The following is a 23,432-nucleotide window of genomic DNA, read 5'->3' as shown; positions in this document are numbered from 1 at the left end:
GCTCCTCGCTGACAAACTGGCTCACACCGCGGAAGCCCGGGTCGGTGTTGGGGCGAGCCTTCCCTCCTTTGCCTGGAGGAGTCCGTCTCAGGTCTGTAGGCCTCAGGAGGGACTGCGGGGCTCGTTCCCTGCTGGCGTTCATTTAGGTAACCTGTCTACCTCCAGTGGACTTCTAAGTCCCTTTCATGATTTTTCATCTTCCAAAATCAAATCATGGCCCAGCCCGACTTAGCTATAATGCCATGAAAAGACTCTCTGAGCCTCAGTTTCCTTATCTGCAAAAAGGGCCCAGGAACCGCTCGTTAGGGTCAGTGTGGTGCCTGGAGAGTGCACTGCAAGGCCCGGGGTCGCAGCGGGTGCCCCTCTGGGGGCGGGGCGGCAGGGCAGCTCAGGAGGGAGGTTCTCTAGAGGGGGCCCCTTCGGGATTTGGGGGCAGGGAAGGGGATAGGGAGGGCTCTCCCGAAGTCCGTCTAATCCCGCTGGCTGAGAGCGCGGCAGGTGGGACCCCAGGATGTCCGCTCGGCGGGGCGACCCCGGCCACCCCCGAGACCAAGGCTTTCCCCGTCCGGCCGCCACGCCCGCGCGCGGCCTCGGGCCACCCCGAAACTCCGGCCTGGTCACCACAGAGCAAATTACGGGAGCGGAGCCTGACTGCGCGGTGGGCATGCGCGGGCAGCGGCGCGCATGCCCAGTCCCCTCGAGAGGCGGAAACTCCGGACAGAGACGGAGCCGGGCGTGCGCTGCCGAGGGAGGGCGCGCGCCTCAGCCGGCTGCCGCGCACGCGCGCGGGCCCGCGCCGACGCAGCACGGCCCCGCGCCGCCGCAGCACGGCCCCGAGGGCGCGAGCCCGCGCCGCCGCAGCCGCCGCCGCCGGGCCGGGACCGCTGTGCGCCCGCGGCGTGAGGCGTGGGAGGTAGCGCGGCTGCCGTCGCCCGGCGCCGCCCCGTCGTCGTCTGCCTTAGCCTCACGGCGCCGAGCCGCGGTCCGAGTGAGTGCGGGGCGCGGGGCGCGGGCCGGGGGCTGGGCGGGCTCCTGTGCAGCGGTCGTGGGCTGGGCCGCGGCCCTGAGGGCGGAGGGGCAGAGCGGGGCCGCCCAGCCAGTCCCGGGGCGGATGCGGCGGAGACCGGCCCCTCCCGCGCCCCCGGTCCCGGTTCTGGGAGGAGGGGAGGCCGGTGACCGTGAGGAGGTTGGGGCGCCCGCGGAGGCCGAGAGGCTCAGAGGCTTAAGGAGGTCAGGGGCGCGCGCTGGGAGGCGGGAGCTTGGGGCGCTGGGTGGTCGGGAGGCTTGGGGAAAACTGGGAGGCTGAGGGACGTGGGGAGGCGGGGGCTCGAGGAGGTCGGGGATTCCGGGGGCGCGCGGGGAGGCCAAGAGGTTCGGGAAAGACAGAAAGGCTGGGGGACATGGGGAGTCCGGGGGTCGTGAGGAGGATGGGTGGGCGACTTTCGAAAAGGCCGGACGCGCGGAGAGGCCGAGGGGCCTGAGGAGGAGGAGGAGGCCGGGGCTCGGGGGGCGCGCAGGGCGGCCAGAGGCGGAGGACGGACCGGCCTCCGCCGGAGCGGACCCAATGCCTGAAAAACAAAAGGGGAGAGGCAGGAGGAGGAAGAGGGAAATCGCGGGGACGCCGGCAGGGTTCGGCCGGACGCGAGAGGGAGGCTCGCGACGGCCAGACCGGGCTCCGGGCGCGGCCCCGTGAGTAGCCAAGGCTGGGCTCCGAGCGGCCTGCCGGTGCCGGAGCTGCAAGCCCGCCGTGTGCCCGAACGCAAACCCTCAAGTTTGATAGAGCCCCGTGGGTTTCTTGGCGGGAGCCCTGGAGCCCTCACTGGAGTCCTCACTGGAGTCTTTGTGCTTCCCAAGTTTCCTCCTCTTCTCCGCCCCCAGCCCCCGACTCTGCCGCGGTGGCTTAGGCGCAACTGTTTGCCGAATTTCTGTCTGGGTTCCTTGTGTAGCGGCATCCTGTTCTTTCTTAGAAGAAGGGGTGTGTGTGTGTGTGTGTGTGTGGGAATTGGTTTCATTTAATTGCAGGATTTTGTAGCTAAATTCAGTGAGGGTAAAGTTTTTTTTTTTTCCCCGAGTCATTTCAACAGTGTCTCATTCTTGCATAGTTAGCCTGCAGCTGGGATTTTGGCAGTGAGACTAAGATAATAGTAATATTGTAGTAATTATGAGAACTGGTTATACATTCAAGTTGAAAGCTGAAGGCAGTGCAAGAGTTTGGGGATTTGTATTTATTTAAGACTTAACCATCGCTGGGATTTTTACTTAGAATGTAAACGTTTTCATGGCTGCAAAAACAGACCACTACTATATGAAATGAAATACCAGAGCCTCAACCTTAAATTTTATTTGGGAAATGGGTAATGAAAATGATGTCTTCTAGAGTTGAGCACTCTGTCCCATATTTGAAAACTTCTGAACAGTCGGATGCAAGCACACGGATGTAGTTAAAAGACACATAAAAGTAAATAGCATTCAACGTATTTTTGTTGGGGTACAGTATAGGTAATATTTTCATCCAGTTATACTAGTCAGTTAATTGGAAAAGCCCTATGACATTCAAACAAGGAACATTTTAAGGATGTTTTTGTCCCAATATCTTTGTGTTTTGTATTTGTGGTTATCCTTGGAGGGGAAAAACAGGCTGAACCTACCATCACTTTGAACCTTCTTGTTTATTAAACTGCAGAGACATCAAAGTCGATATTACAACGTTTTCCTTTAAAAAATTTCAGGTCACTATCAAATAATCTAGTTTAATAATGAACACAGGCAAAGATTATTTAAAACACATGTTTCCTTTTAGGGCGCTCGCAATCACCTAAGACTTCAGTGTAGACGCTGATTAGGAGGACACGTAACATTAAGTGGTGGTGCATCAAGATGCAAGTCATTGGGTAAATAAAGATACGGAAATCAAAACTCCGTGTTTACGGTTTGGGGCAAAGAATACTGGGGCAAACTCTGAGAGGAGATGGGACCTAAAAAGCCTTATTCTTTGAGGCTGAAAGCCCACTGAAAGTTAATAATGTTAGATTAGGAGTGAAGTTCCATGAATCCAGCAGTGAAATTGTGAGGAGGCAGTGAGGATCATTAAAACGTTTTATACTAAAATGTTTTTTGAAAAGCACCATGTTTCTTGATGGAAATTACATAACACACTCCCTCAGTCCTCAAAACCATGTTCTCCAGCTAGTCAGATGACTGTTCTTTTAGGGAGTTGGAGAAATTGTCTAAGAAAATCCTATTGTTAAAGCTAGCCCCCTTAAAAAAAAAATGATTGGGTCCTGTAGAGGAAATGATTTATATTGTATTCTATAATGTAAAAAAATTTTTGAAAACTGTCCTTTCCTGAACGTTGATTTTAGTTAGAAAGGTAGGATCTTAGTTCATATTTGTAAAAGTTATGGAAACCTTTTTCCCCTTGTATTTTGTGATGTCTTAATTTGTAGAAAATAATTAAAATTATCTTAAGAGTTTCAAAAGATGCATTTCAAAGTGTTAATATAAAATTTTAGTTTTTAAATTTAACATTTTCAGTTTAGGTATTCTAAACTGATGTTGATTTAGACCTCGATCAATTCTTGTTTTAAATTTCAGTAACATTAAAAGTTATACTATGTTTATCGTATTTGAAGAGAATTTTTCTTTTTTGCTAGTGAAAAACATCTGAGAAAAGTTTAGTTTGTATAGCACAGGCATATCTTGGTTTGTTTCTAGACCACTGCAATAAAATGAGTCACACAAATTGGTTTCCCAGTGCATATAAAACTTACGTTTACACTATACTGTAGTAAGTGTGCAGTAACATGTCTAGAAAAGCAATGTACATTTCTTTTTTTTGAGACAAGGTCTTGTTCTGTCACCCAGGCTGGAGTGCAGTGGTGCAGTCATAGCTCACTGCAACGTGGACCTCCTGGGCTCAAGTGATCCTCCCACCTCACCCTCCTGAGTAGCTGGCACTATACGTGCACACCACTACTCCCAGCTGATTTTTACATTTTTTGTAGAGACGGGGTCTCCTTGTGTTCCACAAGTTGGTCTTGAACTCCTGGGCTCAAGTGATCCTCCCACCTTGCCCTCCCAAAGTGCTGGGATTGCAGGCGTGAGTCACTGTGCCCAGCTAATGTACATGACCTAATTAAATACTATCGATCATCTGAGCCTTCAGCAAATCATCTTTTTGCTGGTGGATGGTCTTCCCTCAATGGTGATGGCTGCTGACAAATCAGGGTGGTGGTTGCTGAAGACTGAAATGTCTGGCAGTTTCTTAAGATAACAATTAGGTTTGCCACATCAGTTGACTCTTCCTTTCATTAAAGATTTCTCCGGAGTATGTGATGCTATTTGAAAGCATTTTATCCACAGCAGAACTTCTTTCAAAATTGAACTCAATACTCCCAAACACTGCCATTGCTTTATCAATAAATGTATGCAATATTCTAGATCCTTTGTTGTCATTTCAACAGTGTTCACAGTATCTTCACCAGGGGTAGATTCCATTTCAGGAAACCACTTTCTTTGCTCATCCCTAAGAAGGAACTCCTTATCCGTTCAAGTTTTATCATGCGATTGCAGCAATTCGGTCACATCTTTAGGTTCCACTTCTAATTCTAGTTCTCTTGGTGTTTCTACCATATCTGCATTTACTTTCTCTACTGAAAACGCGAATCCCTCAGAGTTATCCATGGCGGTTGGAAGCAAGGTCTTCCAAACTCCTGTTCATAATACTATTTTCACTTTCTCCCATGTATCATGAATGTTAATGGCATCTAGAATGGTGAATCCTTTCCAGCATGTTTTCGATGTACTTAGCCCAGATCCATTAGAGGAATCACTATCTATGGCAGCTCTACCCTTATGAAACATATTTCTTTTAAGACTTAAAAGTCGGCCGGGCGCGGTGGCTCAAGCCTGTAATCCCAGCACTTTGGGAGGCCGAGACGGGCGGATCACGAGATCAGGAGATCGAGACCATCCTGGCTAACACGGTGAAACCCCATCTCTACTAAAAATACAAAAAACTAGCTGGGCGAGGTGGCGGGCGCCTGTAGTCCCAGCTGCTCGGGAGGCTGAGGCAGGAGAATGGCGTGAGCCCGGGAGGCGGAGCTTGCAGTGAGCTGAGATCCGGCCACTGCACTCCAGTCCGGGCGACAGAGCGAGACACCGCCTCAAAAAAAAAAAAAAAAAAGACTTAAAAGTCAAAGTGACTTCCTAATCTATGGGCTGCAGAATGGATGTGGTGTTAACAAGCATGGAAACCTCATTCCTCTCCTTGTACATCTCTCTCAGAGCTCTTGGGTAACAGGTACTTTGCCAATGAACCGTAATATTTTGATAGGAATTTTTCTGAGCAGTAGATCTCAACAGTGGGCTTAAAATATTCAGTAAACCATGCTGTAAACAGATGTGCTGTCATCCAGGCTTTGTTATTCCATTTGTAGCGCAGAGGCAGAGTAGAATTTAGAATTAACGTTGTTCTTAAGGACCCTGGGATTTTCAGAATGGGAAGCTAGCATTGGCTTTAACTTGAAATCACCAGCTGCCTTAGCCCCTAACGAGAGTCAGCCTGTCCTCTGAAGCTTTAAAGCCAGACATTGGCTTCATCTCTCTGGCTATGAAAGTCTTAGATGGCATCTTCCAATAGAAGTTGGTTTCTTCTTCATTGAAAACGTGTTGTTTAGTGTAGCCACCTTCATCAGTGATCTTAGCTGGATCTTCTAGATAACTTGCTGCAGGTTCTCCACCAGCACTTGCTGCTTCATCTTGCACTTTTATGCTGTGGAGATGGCTTTTTTCCTTCAACTTCATGAACCAACCTCTGCTAGCTTCCAGCTTTTCTTCTGTAGCTTCCGCATGTCAGTTTACAGAATTGAAGAGGAACTTTCTCTGAATTAGGCTTTGGGTCAAGGGAATGTTATGGCTGGCTTGATCTATCTGGACCACTGAAACTTTATACCAACAATAAGGCTGTTTTCTTCACCTTTAAAAAAAGATTTTTTTTTTTGAGACACAGTCTCACTCTGTCACCCAGACTGGACTGCGGTGCAGTGGCGTGATCTTGGCTCACTGCAGCCTCCACCTCACGGGTTGAAGTGACTCTCAGCCTCCTGAGTAGCTGGGATTACAGGTGTGAACCACTGCGCCCGGCCAGGGCTGTTTCACACTCTTGTCATTTGTGTGTTCACTGAAGTAGCACCTTTAATTCCCTTCAATAACTTTTCCTTTGCATTCACAACTTGGCTGTTTGGCACAGGAGGCCTCGCTTTTGGCCTATCTTGTTTACGTTATGTTATGTTATGTTATATTATGTTATGTTATGTTATGTAATGTAATGTTATGTATTTGTTTTGAGACAGAGTCTCGCTCTGTCCCCTAGGCTGGAGTGCAGTGGTGCGATCTTGGCTCACTGCAACCTCTGCCTCCTGAGTAGCTGGTACTACAGGCATGCACCACCATGGCCGGCTATTTTTTTTCTTTATTTTTTTAGTAGAGACGGGGTTTCGCCGTGTTGCCCAAGCCATTCTTGAACTCCTGAGCTCAGGCAATCCGCCCGCCTTGTCCTCCCAAAGTGCTAGGATTACAGGCATCACCACTGCGCCCGGCCCTATCTTGATTTTTGACATTTCTTCTCACTAAGCTTAATAATTTCTAGCTTTTGATTTAAAGTGAGATAGGTGGGACTCTTCCTTTCACTTGAACACTTTGAGGCCGTTATAGAGTTCCTTTTTTTTTTTTTTTTTTTTTTTTTTTAGACGGGGTCTTGTGCTGTCGCCAGGTTGGAGTGCAGTGGTGCGATCTCGGCTCACTGTAGCTTCTGCCTCCCAGGTTCAAGCGATTCACCTGCCTCAGCCCCTGGAGTAGCTGGGACTACAGGCATGTGCCACCACGCCTGGCTAATTTTTTTGTATTTTTAGTTGAGGCAGGCTTTCATCATCATGTTGGCCAGGATGGCCTTGATCTCCTGATCTTGTGATCCACCTGCCTTGGCCTCCCAAAGTGATGGGATTATAGGAGTGAGACACGTACCTGGCCTTTTTTTTTTTTTTTTTTTTTTTGAGATGGAGTTTCACTCTTGTTGCCCAGGATGAAGTGCAATGGCGAGATCTCAGCTCACCACAACCTTTGCCTCCTGGTTCAAGCGGTTCTCCTGACTCAGCCTCCTGAGTAGCTGGGATTACAGGCATGTACCACCACGTCAGGCTAATTTTGTATTTTTAGTAGAGACGGGGTTTCTCCACATTGGTCAGGTTGGTCTTGAACTCCCGACCTCCCATGATCCTCCCGCCTCGGCCCGTTACAGAGTTGCTAATTGTTTTAATTGCAGTATTCTTGTATCTCAGGAAATAGCAGGCCACAGGAGAGGGAGGAGAGCAGAAGAGACAGGCCCAGTAAGTGGAATAGTGGGAATGCACATGTTTATAGAGTAAATGTGTATCTCATGTGGGTACAGGTCATGGTCCCCTCAAAACAACTACAGTAGTAAGATCAAAGACCACTGATCGTAGGCCAGGTGCAGTGGCTCACACTTGTAATCCAGTGTTTGGGAGGATTGCTTGAGGCTGGGAGTTCAAGATCAGCCTGGGCAACATAGTGAGACCCTGCCTCTAAAAATAAAAAGAGATCACTGTTCACAGATCACCATAACACATGTAATAATAAAGTTTGAAATATTGTGAGAATTACCAAAATGTAGCACAGAGACACAAAGTGAGCACATGCTGTTGAATAAATGGCGCTGATAGACTTGCTCGATGCAGGGTTGCTGCAAATCTTAAGTTTGTAAAAACTTTTTAGTAAATGCTGTTAATTGTAGCCTGATTTGCGCAAATACTCTGATGAAACGGTTTATAGACAAAAGGAAGTAGATGTTTTTGCCTTAGTGGCACTTTCCTCCCCCTTAGCAGTTGGAAGCCTCAGAAAAACACTGATAGCATCACTACAAAGTTTACATGTTTTTAAGAATGTGAAAGTATTTCCTTACAATCCTTAATTAAATTTTATTTAATTGAAATCTAACTAAATCTTCCTGATATACTTTTTTTTTTTTTTTTACTATAAATTCATTTTTTTTCAGAAACAGATAAATGACAGAAATCATGTATTTGGAGGGGTGTGGTAGCCTACACTTGTAATCCCAGCACTTTGGGGAGCCGAGGTGGACAGATCGCTTGAGCCCAGGAGTTTGTGACCAGCCTGGGCAACATGGCACAACTTGGTCTCTACAAGAGATGCAAAAATTAGATGAGTGTGGTGGCGTGTGCCTGTAGTCCCAGCTACTTGGGAAGCTGAGGTGGGAGGATCACTTGAGTCTGGGAGGTCGAGGCTTCAGTGAGCTGAGATTGCACCATTGCACTCCAGCCTGGGTGACATAGTGAGACTCTTTGTCTCAAAAAAAAAAAAAGTCATGTTTGTGGGTTATCTGTGCCTAGGGTCTCTTTTTTGCCCTCATATTCCTTATTAAAATTCCTGCATTTTGGGATTGGATTCTGCTGTGAACTGTAGGTGCTTGTTGTGTTTATGTCTCTCTTGACCAAAACACTCTATGTTTGTCTTTGCTGGTCCGATGAAAGAGCTTAACAGTGTTATGGGTTACATATTTTGTAGTGAAATGTGTGTTGTCTTGTGAGAATGTAAGCTCCACGAGGGCATAAACTTTGTTTTATACGTGCTTGAATCACCAGTGTTTTACACAGTAATATTTATTAAATGAGTAAATGAAAGAACCCAGGTATATTAATGATTATTGGAGAACTGTTACTTGCATCAGTCAGGGTTCTACTATTTTGTTTGCCCTGGTAAAGAACCTCACTTAAAAATTACATAGGGTCAGGCACGGTGGTGCATGCCTGTAATTCCAGCACTTTGGGAGGCAGAGGCCAGCCGCTCACCTGAGCTCAGACTCACATAGGACTTGATACCAGGGAAGAACTTGGGGTTATCTTTTTCACCTTTGTCTACTGTATTTTAAATTACTACTGTCAGACCTGGGCCAGGAAAAAAATACTGCTCTGCTCTTTCATAATTTTGAAACTTTTTTTTTCTGGAAATCGATCTTGTAGGAATTGATTTGGACTCATCCTAAGTTCTGAAGACATAGTAAGATTGTTTGAGGTGACACAAAATGATGGAAGTTTTGATTACTTGTCCAGACGCTCTAATGTATCTTTTGCTAATCAACTGGATTAATTGGATGCTTTACAAAGATTTAACATTATGCCCCTAAACCATTTAAAAGAACAAACATCTTGCTAATATTGAAGTGTGTGAATTATGCACTGTGCCGCTTATCCTTGACCTCGTTCAGAGTCTTTTGCTGCTGTGCTGCTGTTGAGATAAAAAAGTGACAGTTCAAAACACATTCACTCCGGTAATGGAAGTCAACATTTGGGTACAGAATCTCTCCCTGAGATTTTGCAGTTTGCCTTTCAGTGAGTTCCTCTATAGTCTTGCTATAGTGTGAGGGGGTAACTCATTCACACTGTTCATGCACACATTCCAGTAAGCTCCAGGGGCTTTCAGTGGTTTTCAGAGTAGTGACAGCATTTGTAGCATCACTATCATCTAGAAACTTGCTAGAAATGGAAGTGCTGAGGCCCTACCTCTGGCCTCTGGAATCAAACGCTAAGGGTGGTGTTCAGCACGCTTTTTTATTTTGTTTTGTTTTTGAGACGGATTCTCGCTCTGTGGTGCAGGCTGGAGTGTAGTGGCGCGATCTCAGCTCATTGCAACCTCTACCTCTAGGGTTCAAGCAATTCTCCTGCCTCTGCCTCCCGAGTAACTGGGACTGCAGGGGTATGCCACCACGCCCAGCTAATTTTTTTTTTTTTTCCGAGATGAAGTCTCAGTCTGTCGCCCAGGCTGGAGGGCAGTGGTGCAATCTCCGCTCACGGCAACCTCTGCCTCTCGGGTTCAAGCAATTCTCCTGCCTCAGCCTCCTGAGTAGCTGGGATTACAGGCGCCCGCCACCATACTCTCCTAATTTTTGTATTTTTAGTAGAGACGGTGTTTCACCATGTTGGCCAGGCTGGTCTCAAACTCTTGACCTCAGATGATCTGCCCACCTCTGCCTCCCAAAGTGCTGAGATTACAGGCATGAGCCACTGTGCCTGGCCTATTTTGTTTCGTTTTAATTTTTTTTTGCTTTTCTTTGAGACTGGGTCTTGCTGGAGTGTAGTGGCGTGATCACCGCTCACTGCTGCTTCGACCTCCCAGGTTCAGGTGATCCTCCTGAGTAGCTGGGACTACAGGTGCATGCCACTACGCCTAGCTAATTTTTGCATATTTTGTAGAGATGGGGATTCACCATGTTACCAGGGCTGATCTTGAACTCTTGGGCTCAAGCAGTTCTCCCGCTTTGGCCTTCTGAAGTATTGGGGTTACAGGCATGAGCTACCATGCCTAGCCTCGCAAGCTTTGTAAACTTGCTGTCTTGGTGCTTTGATGCATGTTAACGTTTGTGAACCACTGCTTTAGGGTGTTTTGAAAGAAATGCAAGTCATAGGAGGCAAAAATTAGTCTTAATTTGAGGTATGTGTATGGTATTTTCTTGGCCACTTAGATTTGCTAAGGAGATTGCCCTCACTTCAGGAATCTAAATGTGTTTTTTAGGATTTTCAAAATCTTGGGAAGATCTCACAACTGCTTTTGTTAAGATTTTGAATGTTTTATGCAGAGACTAATTATTTTAAATCTTGGTTTAGAATTTGAATGAACAATTTTACATTGAAATAGCAGTTTGTATGGCTCCTGGACTTGTGGCTTTTGGCAAATGTCAGTAGATTGTGTATACACCCGTTGGTGCTTAAGGCACAAGCTCCCTGGTGGTTTTGTTTTGGTGCTAAAAAATTGGCTAACATATAATAGAGTCAGGGTGATTGCCAAGTCTTGGGGTAACTAATGAAGCTGTATTGTGTGAATTGATTTGTATTCCTGGTATTGAATTATTGCCTAAATTTAATACATTCTTTTGCCTTTTGCCCTTTTCTCCTAAGAAAAGCTTAAATAAAAATTAAACAATCCACAACGATGAATTTGGTGATGTCCCTTAAATCTGTTGTATCTTATGCAGAATTAGACACATAACTTGGCAGACAGAATGTCGTGAGCTCAGAGATGAGGATTCTGTATTATCTGTTAGGTATCTTTGAGTCCCCCACAGCTTGATCATAATACCATTATAGGTGGTCAGTAAATAATGTAAGGAATGGAAAAGAGTCTCCCGTCTCTTCTGTGGGTTTTCAGCGTGTTGATAGTTGAGGAATATAGATTCATGAAAGCCTTGTAAAGCGTTTCAGAAAAGATCGAATGTCTGAAGGGAGTCAATTAGAAAGACTAAAATGACTTTGTTGTATAGTCTATGTTGTAAAGGGTATTTAAGTATATGAAAGTTAACAAGTTAGAGAAGAAGAGTAGGGATGAGCAAAATTAAAATAATGTAATCTAAAAACAGCGAGAAGGATGTTTCCACATGAATTTCCTGCCATGATCTTTCAACTGTGCAGCTCAATGAAAGCAAAAATAATAGAAATGAGATGGTGGGAAAATTGACCTGGAACAATTTCTTCTTGAAACAATTTGTTGGCCTGGCATGTTAACTCACGCCGGTAACCCCAGCACTTTGGGAGGCCAGGGCGGGAGGATCACTTGAGCCCAGGAGTTTGAGACTAGCCTGGTGAACATGGTGAAATCTTGTCTCTCCCAAATAATATAATAATAATAATTAGCCAGGTATGGTGATGCATGCGTATAGTCCCAGCTGTTTAGGAGGATGAGGTGGGAGGATTGCTTGTGCCCAGGAGGTCAAGTCTACAGTGAACCGTGATCACACCACTGCACTCCAACCTGGGTGACAGAGGGAGACCCTGTCTCAAAAAAAAAAAAAAAAAAAAAATTGGTCAAGGAGAGTTACACTTAAAACTTATAGTCTGTTATATTCTGCGATGACTGTTGAATGTACTTTTAAGAGTGCCTGGCCTATAGTAGCTTTTCAGGAAATGTTAGTAAATAAATGATTCTTGTGTTGTCACTAAAAGGTTAGGCTGTAATCATTGACCATGTTCTCAGCACAGTTTCCTCTTCTCTGCTTTTATAACCCGTCTCCCCTTTGCACCCCTTTTGGTGGTTTCTGTAGTGTACCACCTTGTGGTTTTAAATAGCTTTTTTCTAATTATAATGAGGTTGCACTTTTTTTTTTTTTTTGAGACAGAGTTTTGCTCTTGTTGCCCAGGCTGGAGTGCACTGGTGTAACGTTGGCCCACCGCAACCTCCGCCTCCTGGGTTCAAGCGATTCTCCTGCCTTAGCCTCCCGAGTAGCTGGGATTATGGGCGTGCACCATCATACCTGGCTAATTTTGTATTTTTAATAGAGATGAAGTTTCTCTATGTTGGTCAGGTTGGTCTTATACTCCCAACCTTAGGTGATCTGCCCGCCTCGGCCTCTTGAAGTGCTGGGATTACAGGTGTGAGCCACCATGCCCGGCCGAGGTTGCACTTTCTAAAATAAATTTGCGAGCCGTTTGGATTTACTGTTTTGCCAAGTGCCTGTATTTTTCTATTAGGTCTTTTTTTTCTTTTTTTTTTTAATTCATTAATTTGTAGTTTCTGTATATATTCAGAATCCAAGTCCTTTGTTGGTTTATACATCTTGCCACTATCTCCTACTTTGTGGCATGCAGTTTCACTGACTCTCAGTAGTTTTTGTTTGTTTGTTTCTTTGAGATAGGGTCTTGCTTTGTTTCCCAGGCTGGTGTGCAGTGGGTGCAGGCTGGTGGAGTTGGTGCCAACTCCAACTCTTGGGCTCAAGCAATCCTCCTCCCTCAGCCTCCTGAGTAGCTGGGAATACGGATATATCACCCTGCTGGCCAATTTTAATTTTTTTTTTTTTTTAAGAGATAGAGTTTTCCTGTGTTGTCCAGGCTAGTCTCAAACTCCTGAGCTCAACCAGTCCTCCCGCCTTCACTTCCCAAAGTACTGGGATTACAAATGTGAGCCACTGTGCAGAGCCTCAATGGTGTTTTTTTGATAGAAGTTAAGTTTAATATAGTCCAGTTTATCAGTCTTTTCCTTTATAGTTCCTATTTTTTTGTCTTCCCCTACCCTGAGACTGCGAACTAATTCCTCTGTTATTTTCTAAATGTTGAATAATTTTGCATTTCATCTTTATAATTCACTTGGAATTGATTTTGGTGTATAGTATAAGGAAGGGATTAAATCAATTTCATTTTAGTATGTGTACATCTAGTTATCCCAACACCATTTATTGAAAAGAGTATCTTTTTCCCTGCTTCTGCAATGCCACCTTTGTTGTAAATCACTTGTCCATATACGTGTGTGTCTTTTTTTTTTTTTTGAGAAGGAGTCTCGCTGTGTCTCCCAGGTTGGATTGCAGTGGCGCGATCTCGGCTCACTGCACCCTCTGCCTCCTGGGTTCACGCCGTTCTCCTGCCTCAGCCTCCCAAATAGCTGGGACTACGGGCGCCCACCACCACACCCTACTATTTTTTTGTATTTTCAGTAGAGGCGGAGTTTTACCGTGTTGGCCAGGAGAGTCTCGATCTCCTGACTTGGAGATCTGCCTGACTTGGTCCCAAAATGCTGGGATTACAGGCGTGAGCCACTGTGCCTGGCCATGTGTGTGTCATTTAGACTCTGTGTTTTTGGATTCTTTGATTCCACAAACACTAAGCTGTCTAAATTATTTTAGCTTTATAATAAGTCTTATCGCATTGTGGAACCCTTCCTTCTTGGCTTTTCTTCAAGAGTACCTTGGCTGTTCTTGACCTTTTGCAGTTCAATACATGTTTTAGAATTACTTGTCAACTTCTAAAATAATTCTTCCAGATGTCGTTTGCGATTACATTGACGGTCTACATCTATTTGTGGAGAATTGGATTGTTACAGATCTCTGAATATTTTCGTACAAGGCTTTGTATGGGTGTACACTTTTGTATCTCTTGGGAATGGTTGGACTAGGACTGGAATGGCTGGATCATATGGTAGGTGTATGTTTAACTTTTTTTTTTTTTTTTGAGACAGGGTCTCACTCTGTTGTCCAGGCTGGAGTGCAGTGGTGCAATCACAGCTCACTTCAGCCTCGGCCTCCCAGGCTCAAGTGATCCTCTGACCTCAGTCACTGGAGTAGCTAGAACTACAGGCACTCACCATCACACATGGCTAATTAAAAAAATTTTTTTTTTTTTTTTTTTTGAGACGGAGTCTTGCTCTGTCGCCCGGGCTGGAGTGCAGTGGCCGGATCTCAGCTCACTGCAAGCTCCGCCTCCTGGGTTTACGCCATTCTCCTGCCTCAGCCTCCTGAGTAGCTGGGACTACAGGCGCCAGCCACCTAGCCCGGCTAGCTTTTTGTATTTTTTTTTTTTTTAGTAGAGACGGGGTTTCACCGTGTTAGCCAGGATGGTCTCAAACTCCTGACCTCGTGATCCGCCTGTCTCGGCCTCCCAAAGTGCTGGGATTGCAGGCTTGAGCCACCGCCCCCGGCCTAAAAAAACATTTTTGTAGAGACGAGGTCTAGTCATGTTTCGCAGGCTGGTGTCAAACTCCTGCGTTCAAGCAATCCTCCAGTCTTGGCATTCCAAAGTGCTGGGGTTATAGGAGTGAGCCACGTCACCTGGCCTGTTGAAATTCTTAAAGTGCCAAACTGTCTTCTAGAGTTGTACCATTTTGCATTCCCACCAGCAGTGGATGAGAGTTCTGATTGCTCTACATCATTAGGGCAACACTTGGTATTGTCAGTCTTGTATACTGTAGCCGTTTTAATTTGTTGTGTAGTGGAATTTCATTGTGGTTTTAATTTGCGTTTCCCAAATGACTGATAGTGCTGAGCATCTTCTTGTATGGTTATTTGCCATCCGTATATCTCTGAAGAAGTGTTTAAATCTTTTGTGCATTTTAAAGTTGTTAGCTGGGCACCGTGGCTCATGCCTATAATCCCAGCACTTTGGGAGGCAAAGGCGGGTGGATCACCTGAGGTCAAGAGTTGGAGACCAGCCTGGCCAACATGACGAAACCTTATCTCTACTAAAAATACAAAAATTAGCTGGGCATGGTGGCGGACGCTTGTAATCCCAGCTACTCAGGAGGCTGAGACAGGAGAATCGCTTGAACCTGGGTGGTGGAGGTTGCAGTCAGCCAAGATCCCGCCACTGCACTCCAGCCTGGGCAACAGAATGAGACACTGTCTTAGAACATTTAAAAAAAAAAAAAAAAGATTTTTTTTCCTCCATTTTTTTGGGTTTTGAGAGTTCTGTATATATTCTGGATACAAATGGTTTATCAGATACATACTATGCTTTTCTCCCAGGTTATGGCTGGCTTTTTCATTTTCTTAACAGTGCCTTGAAAAGCATAAGTTACACATTTTGATAATGTCCCATTTATGAGTTTGTTGCTTTATGGGTTGTGTTTTTGTGTATGTGTTATTTTTAGGAGTTGCTTAATCCTAGACCACAAAGGTTTTTCTGATTTTTTTCTCCTGGAAGTTTTAGATTTGACATTTAGGTTTATGATTAGGTTTATGATTTAATTTTTGTTTATGGTATAAGATTTGGATCCAAATGATTTGTAGGATTCTTTTGAGGCCTGGAATGAAGGTCGCTTCCTCCAGAGAACACTTATTTTTGTGTCAGCCAGTCTGGGATCTCCTTAAACCAAATTCAAGGCTTGAGACTGTTGGGACCCCTCATAGATCTAGTTCTGCTGGATAGTTGGTTCATTACTGGTTTACTCTCTGGAGGTGTGTAGCCTTTTGGGTTCTTGCTTATTGTAGTGGGGTTTTGGGTTATATGCTTCGGAGGACCCAGTCTTTTGTTCCTGTCTCCCCTCTCTGCACTGTCATAAAAATGAAAGTTGAGACTTTTCAGAATTAGTAAGTGCCCTGAGGGCAGAGGTGGTTTCTGTGCTTATCTCTTTGGCTTCTTGGTTTCCTTTTAATTTTTGCCTGTTATTTCTTGTCTTGTCAGATTCTGGTTGCTTTTAAGATTAGAAAAATAGTTTGTCCATATTTTCTTTTAGTCTTTTTCAGGAGGAGTGTTGGACCAAATGACATCACCTGAAATTAAGAAGCCAAGACACGTTCTTTTTTATTTCACTCCAGAGTCTAGACCTGAACCTGATGTCTGATATGGTAACCACTAGCTACAAATGGCCAATTAAATTGAAATTAATTACAGTTAAGCGAAGTTGAAAGGCCTGTTCTTCAGTTACACTAGTCCCACTTCAGGTGCTCATTAGCCATATGTGGCTAGTGGCTACCACATTGGGCAGCGCTAGTATAGAACATTTTCATCATTGCAGAAAGTTCTAATAGATAGATATGGCTCGACTGTGAAAACCTCATCAGGGAGTGGCACTGGTACGTGGATCTGCATTTGAAAACTGCTAATATGGGTATCCTTGCTGTTTAAAGTTTGAATTTTTTGGAATCTATATAGCTAGACAGATGATTGCGCTCCTTTAATAGACTTACTGTGAAATCTATCCCTAAGGTACAATGTAGATTCTTAGACTGGTTTAGGTGGTGAAATGTGAATCTGTGGCACACTGAGTAGATAACTATTAAATATTGATATTTTAACTTACAAATATCTGTCAGTTTTAACTGAGAAATTTTGTGAAAGCATTTATTATATGTTGATCTGTGTCTTCGACCCAGTGTCTCCCACTGCACCTGCCCTGCCGTCCCTGCCCTTAGGCAATCATAGTGCTGTGCAAAGTTGCAGGGCACTATGGGGTTCTGGCAGGGGTGTCACAGCACCCACTCTTGAGAGAACAATAGGAATTAGCCAAGTGGAGAGGGGAAGGATGGGGGAAAAGGTTTTAGGGAGAAGAAAGCGTGGGCAAAAGCCTGGATGTTGGTGAGAACCATGTGGAGATTGGTTTGAAGCATCTTAAATTTGATTTCTAGTATCAAGAGAGGTAGCTGAAACCACAGATTTTAAAAAATGTCATGAGGCCAGGCACAGTGACTCAATGCCTATAATTCTAGCACTTCGGGAGGCCTGGGCAGGAGGATCAGTTGAGTCCAGGAGTTTGAGACTAGCCTGGGGAACATTGTGAGACCTTGTCCCTACAGAAATTTAACAAAATTAGTTGGGCATAGCGGTGCATGCCTGTGGTCCCAGGTACTCAGGAGACTGAGGTGGGAGGATTACTTGAGCCTGGGAGGTTGAGGCTGCAGTGAGTTATGATCATGCCATTGCACTCCAGCCTGAGTGACAGACTGAAACCCTCATCTCACAAAAATAAAAAAATAAAAAAAGAAGATATAAAAGGAAAAGCTACGTCAGGCTATTCTGTCCATTCACACAGTATTTCCTATTAACTGGTAATATAATGTTGTCATGGTTGTGTTGGGATCTCTCGTTCTAGCTCACAGAGTACCAGTCTTTTGAGTATGTGTCCACAGTTGTTAGGGTCAGAGGACATGCCTGAAGTAGTCCCAGCTGTCCCTTTCTGCCAACTTAACCGTGTACTAGATTCATGCCTGGTAGTTCCTGGGCACATTTCTAGGAACTCAGGGGATGTTGAGTGGAGTCATTGTCTTATTGTCTATTACTCTAGGAGGAGGAAGGGTTCAGGTAAGTCAGTAAGTTAAGCTGTGGTTTAGGTTCTGTACAAGAGGGGCAATAAAGATGAAGGAGTGGGACTGAGGATGGATGTGGGGGAAAGGTTAGGGCCAGTCTTCATCACCACCTGGGGAGTAGCCTGCCAGCACATGTTTACCTTTAGTTTGGGATCACAGCAAGCAGAAGAGATGAAAGCTCAGTTTAACCGTTCTAGGATATATATTTGAATTGGAGAAGCTACCTCAAAATAGTGTGTGTGCAGGCACTATGTGAAGGCTTCTCAACATTTAATGTGCATATATGCCAGCCAGGGATCTCGTTACATTTTAAGTTCTCGTTACATTTTAAGAATGCTTATTTTAAAATAAGCATTGAGTCTGTCTGGGAAGGGGTCAGACTTGCATTTTTCTTAAGTTCCCAGGTGATGCCAGGGCTGGTGGTCTGTGGACCATTCTTGGAGTAGCAAGGCATTGGTTTTCAAAGTGTGGGTTGCAAGGTGACACTGAGTCTTACTTTGTTTGAAAGTTGAATAATCACTGCTGAGTGTGGTAGTTAAGGGCATGGCGTTGGGGTCAGAGTCCTGGCTCTGTGATCTTGGGCTCATTTGTTAAGTTCTCTAATCTCTATTTCCTTGTGTGGCATGTGATTGTACTACATGATCATGTAATGCTTAGTCTTTTTTTTTTTTTTTCTTTTTTTGAGACAGAGTCTCACTCTGTTGCCTAGGCTGCCAGGCTGGAGTGGAGTGGTGTGATCTCGGCTGACTGCAACCTCTGCCTCCTGGGTTCAAGCGATTCCCCTGCCTCAGCCTCCCAAATAGTTGGGATTACAGGCGCATTATACCACACCCGGCTGGTATTTGTATTTTTAGTAGAGACGGGTTTCACCATGTTGGCCAGGCTGGTCTTGAACTCCTGACTTCAGGTGATTCACCCACCTTGGCCTCCCTAAGTGCTGGGATTACAGGCCTGAGCCACCGTGCCTGGCAGTGCTTGGGCTTATTAAATGCTTTATGAAAGATAACAGTTATTAAAAGTAAATGTTTACATTAAAAGTTTGCCAGTGTTCAAAGTATTTAGTCTTCCCTGCATCTTTGCTCAATTTGTAAAATTGCACCTCGCTCGCTCCCTCCCTCCCTCCCTCTTTCCTTCCTTCCTCCCTTCCTCCCCTCTCCTCCCTTCCCCTCCCCTCCCCTCCCCTCTCCTCCCCTCTCCTCCCCTCCCCTCCCTCTAGGACAGTGATGAACCAGCCTTCTTGTACTGGAGGAATACACCATCCGTCTTCATAAAGACTGGCAGGCACATGTACAAGTTTACCAGTTATAATGCTTTTCTTACACATTAAATTAGAGAAGTAGGTGTTTGTACTGGGGCTTCAACAAGGACTTGGAAAACTTTAAGATAATACAACTACATAGTATTCCTTTAGGTGAATGTCTTTTCACTTACTCAGATCATTGATGAAAGCCTTAACAAAGTTTTTTTTGAGACGGGGTCTCACCCTGTTGCTCAGGCTGAAGTGCAGTGGTGTGATGTCAGTTCACTGCAACCTCCAACTCCTGGGTTCAAGCGATTCTTCTACCTCAGCCTCCCGAGTAGCTGGGATTACAGGCACCTGCCACCATACGTGGCTCATGTTTGCATTTTTAGTAGAGACAGGGTTTCACTATGTTGGCCAGGCTTGTCTCGAACTCCTGACCTTAGGTGATCTGCCTGCCTTGGCCTCCCAGAGTGCTGGGATTACAGGCGTGAGCCACTGTGCCTGGCTTAGATTTTAAAATAAGCATCTGTTTGTTTGTTTTTTTAGTTGCCACTAGTAAGGATGCTGGAAAACTATATTTTGTGCTGAGGATTTTGAAAGATAGAATTCTTTCCAATGAGAATTCTGTGACTTTTCTGTTAAATGTGTATTTAATAACTAAATTAAAATACAAAGCTTCAATCTGAAAACCTTGTGGAAGTTTTCAAACATATGCAGAAACAATGTTGTAGTGAATTCCCTGTTTATTCATTACCACTTTCAACCATCATCATTATTTAATAAGTATTGTTAACTTCTTAAAGGTACTGGTTCATACTTAAAAGTTGTGAAGGCACTTGCTTTTGAAAATGTATGCTGGCCGGGCGCAGTGGCTCACGCCTGTAATCCCAGCACTTTGGGAGGCTGAGGCAGGCGAATCACGAGGTCAGGAGATCGAGACCATCCTGGCTAACACGGTGAAACCCCATCTCTACTAAAAATGCAAAAAATTAGCTGGGCGTGGTGGTGGGCGCCTGTAGTCCCAGCTACTCAGGAGGCTGAGACAGGAGAATGGCGTGAACCCGGGAGGCAGAGCTTGCAGTGAGCTGAGATCCCGCTGCCGTACTCCAGCTTGGGCGACAGAGCGAGACTCCGCCTCAAAAAAAAAAAAAAAGTATGCTAACATTGGACAACACTTGCTAAAATGTGACATAATTCATGATGCATTTCTTTAAAGAAGATAAGGAATTGAATATAGCTCTACAGCTTTTCTAAGGTTCTTCTGTAAGTGGGTGTTGCAGCTGACTGTCCTGTATCTTTTTTTTTTGAGATTGACTCTTGCTTTGTTGCCCAGGCTGGAGTGCAGTGGCGCGATCTCGGCTCACCGCAACCTCCGCCTCCCGGGTTCAAGCGATTCTCTTGCCTCAGTCTCCTGAGTAGCTGGAATTACAGGCACCGGCCACCATGTCTGGCTAATTTCTGTATTTTTAGTAGAGAAGGGATTTCACCATGTTGCTCAGGCTGGTCTCGAACTCCTGACCTTGTGATCCGCCCGCCTCGGCCTCCCAAAGTGTTGGGATTACAAGGGTGAGCCTCTGTGCCCGGCCCCCATATCTATCTTAATGATCCAGTGCGTATCTATCTTAATGATCCAATGTGTGTCTTAATGATCCAGTGAGCTAAGCAAGGCGGTGGGGACTCTCCACAGACTTGGAGCCTTTAGTTGGAAGGTTCTTTTCTTAAAACTGTACTTGAGTCAAAATAAACTGTAGCTTGCTGTGCTTTGCTGTATTGGTTTAATGTTCCTGATAGCAGTACCTGTCTGTTTTTAACTGAGTCATTGTTTTTTTTTTTTTTTTTTTTAAACTGAGTTGGTGGTGAAGCATGGAGCTTTTTTTTTTTTTTTTTTTTTTTGAGACGGAGTCTTGCTCTGTCGCCCGGTCTGGAGTGCAGTGGCCGGATCTCAGCTCACTGCAAGCTCCGCCTCCCGGGTTCACGCCATTCTCCTGCCTCAGCCTCCCGAGTAGCTGGGACCACAGGCGCCCACCACCTCGCCCGGCTAGTTTTTTTTGTATTTTTAGTAGAGACGGGGTTTCACCGTGTTAGCCAGGATGGTCTCGATCTCCTGACCTCGTGATCCGCCCGTCTCGGCCTCCCAAAGTGCTGGGATTACAGGCTTGAGCCACCGCGCCCGGCCGCATGGAGCTTTAATAGAGCAAGATTTATCAAAGAAATATGCTAGTCTTTTTCAAAAAATGATTAAACTGAAGAGATACGAAATAATATGTGTAAAATATAAGGTAGAGATGTAGAATGCTCTGAGCTCTGAGAACCTGGAGGAAGGACACCTAAGTCAGCCTTGGTTAAGTCCCTAATTATGCCCTAGGTCAGGGGCCAGTAGACTTTCTTTGTGAAGGGCTAGACAGTAAACATTCTAGGTTTTGCGGGCCACCTGTGACCTCTCACAGGTACTCAACTCTGTTGTACAGTGCTACAGCATCCGTGGGCTGTATGTAAAGGAATAAGCTGGCTGTGTCTAGTAAAACTGTATTTCTAGACACTGAAATTGGAATTTTCTATAATTTTCACATGCTGTGAAACATTATTGTTTTAATTTCTTTAACCATATACAATGTAAAAACCATTTTTACCTCACAGTTTGTACAAAAACAAGTGGAGCCACATTGGCCTGTGGGTCATAGTTTGCTGTTCTCGTGTAGAGGGTGGTAACAAAGCAAACTCCTAGGTACCTCCCGCCCAGCTTCAACAGTGGGATTTTCCCATGACCTTGAAAGGCCCATGTGTGTTTCCTGATCACATCCCCTTCCCTCCTGCCCTGCAGGTTCTGTCCTATCCCACTCCCACCCCTCACACTGGTGCCACTCTGTAAGTGAAGCCTTATGTCACCCCTCCTGAAGACATCCTCCCTCGCCCCACTCAGTGCCTCATTTCTCTTCAAGCCCTTTTCACCATCTGTTACTGTTTGTATTTTACTTTTTAGTTTCTTTCTCTGTTGGCAGTGACATAAAGTCTATAAGGGCAAATGTTTCTCTGTTCCCTGTTGAATTCTGACATTTAAAACAGTGGTCATTGAATGATACTGTTTTTTACCATTTCTTTTTCTTTTCTTTTCTTTTTCTTTTTTTTTTTTTTTTCTTTTTCCAGAGCAGGAGTGGAAGTTTATTAAAAGGCTTTAGAGGCTGGGTGCGGTGGCTTATGCCTATGATCCCAGCACTTTGGGAAGCCAAGGTGGGTGGATCACGAGGTCGAGAGTTTGAGACCAGCCTGGCCAACGTAGTGAAACCCCATCTGTACTAAAGATACAAAAAAAAATTAGCTGGCAGTGGTGGTGGGTGCCTATAATCCTGGCTACTCGGGAGGCAGAGGCAGGAGAATCGCTTGAACCTGGGAGGCGGAGGTTGCAGTGAGCCGAGATCACGCCACTGTACACCAACCTGGGTGACAGTGTGAGACTCCGTCTCAAAAAAAAAAAGCTTTAGAGCTGGAAAGAGGAAAAGTAGACTTGAAAGACTCCCAAGCAGGTGACTTGAAGGACAAATACCTGTTTTTACCATTTCTTCGCGTTTCGTCTGTTTTGAACTTTATTTTATTTATTTATTTATTTTTTTGAGACAGAGTCTCGCTCTGTCACTCAGGCTGGAGTGCAGTGGCGCGATCTCGGCTCCCTGCAACCTCCGCCTCCCGGGTTCACGCCATTCTCCCGCCTCAGCCTCCCGAGTAGCTGGGACTATAGGCGCCTGCCACCACGCCCAGCTAGTTTTTTATATTTTTAGTAGAGACGGAGTTTCACCGTGTTAGCCAGGATGGTGTCGATCTCCTGACCTCATGATCCACCCGCCTGGTCTCCCAAAGTGTTGGGAGCCACTGCACCCGGCCGAACTTTATACTAAGGGTATCATGCTATATGTCTTTATATGACTTGATTTTCTTTTTTCCTCCCACCTAGTACTCTGATTTTAAAACTTAGGTGCTGTATGTTAGTTTTCATTCATTTTCACTGTTGTGTAATCTGGCCTACAATTGATGGGCATTTGGATTGTTTTCAGTCTCTTACTGTACTGCAAATACTGCCACACACGTGAACGCTCTTGTTGCTCGTAGACATGGATCTGCATGGTCTATGTATCTAGGAGTGTGATTGCTGGGTTATAGGGCTGACCAGTCTTCAACCTGGCTAGTTATTGCCAAATTGCTTCCCAAAGTAGTTATACCAATTTATATCACCACTAATATAATGACTCCTTGTATTTGTTTTTATGCTACTGATAAAGACATATCTGAGACTGGGTAATTTAGAAAGGACAGAGATTTAATTGACTTATATTCCACATGGCTGGGGAGGCCCCACAATCATGGTAGAAGGCAAGGAGGAGCAAAGTCACATCGTACGTGGATGGCAGCAGTCAAGAGAGCTTGTATAAGGGGACTCCCCCTTATAAAACCATCAGATCTCTTGAAACTTATTCACTATCATGAGAACATCACGGGAAAGAGCCCGCCTTATGATTCAGTTACCTCCCACCGGTCCCTGCCACAACTCATAGGAATTGTGGGAGCTACAATTCAAGATGAGTTTTGGGTGGGGACACAGCCAGA

General features: G+C 45.1%; 1 protein-coding gene across 3 annotated transcripts in view; it reads left to right on the top strand.

The window, feature by feature from the left end:
- Nucleotides 1-821: 821 nt before the first annotated feature.
- Nucleotides 822-23,432, top strand: part of PTK2 (protein tyrosine kinase 2) — a 366,245-nt gene continuing 343,634 nt past the window's right edge. For all 3 annotated transcript variants that reach the window (XM_033203331.1, XM_033203330.1, XM_033203297.1), the window contains exon 1: nucleotides 822-988. The gene's annotated coding sequence lies outside the window, so the exon portion shown is untranslated. The remainder of the gene's footprint in view (nucleotides 989-23,432) is intronic.

This window comes from Trachypithecus francoisi, unplaced genomic scaffold (assembly GCF_009764315.1).
Source record: "Trachypithecus francoisi isolate TF-2019V2 unplaced genomic scaffold, Tfra_2.0 Lachesis_group7, whole genome shotgun sequence".
NCBI lineage: Eukaryota > Metazoa > Chordata > Mammalia > Primates > Cercopithecidae > Trachypithecus > Trachypithecus francoisi.
Note: the sequence above shows the minus strand (reverse complement) of the source record. Positions and strands in the feature narration are given on the sequence as shown.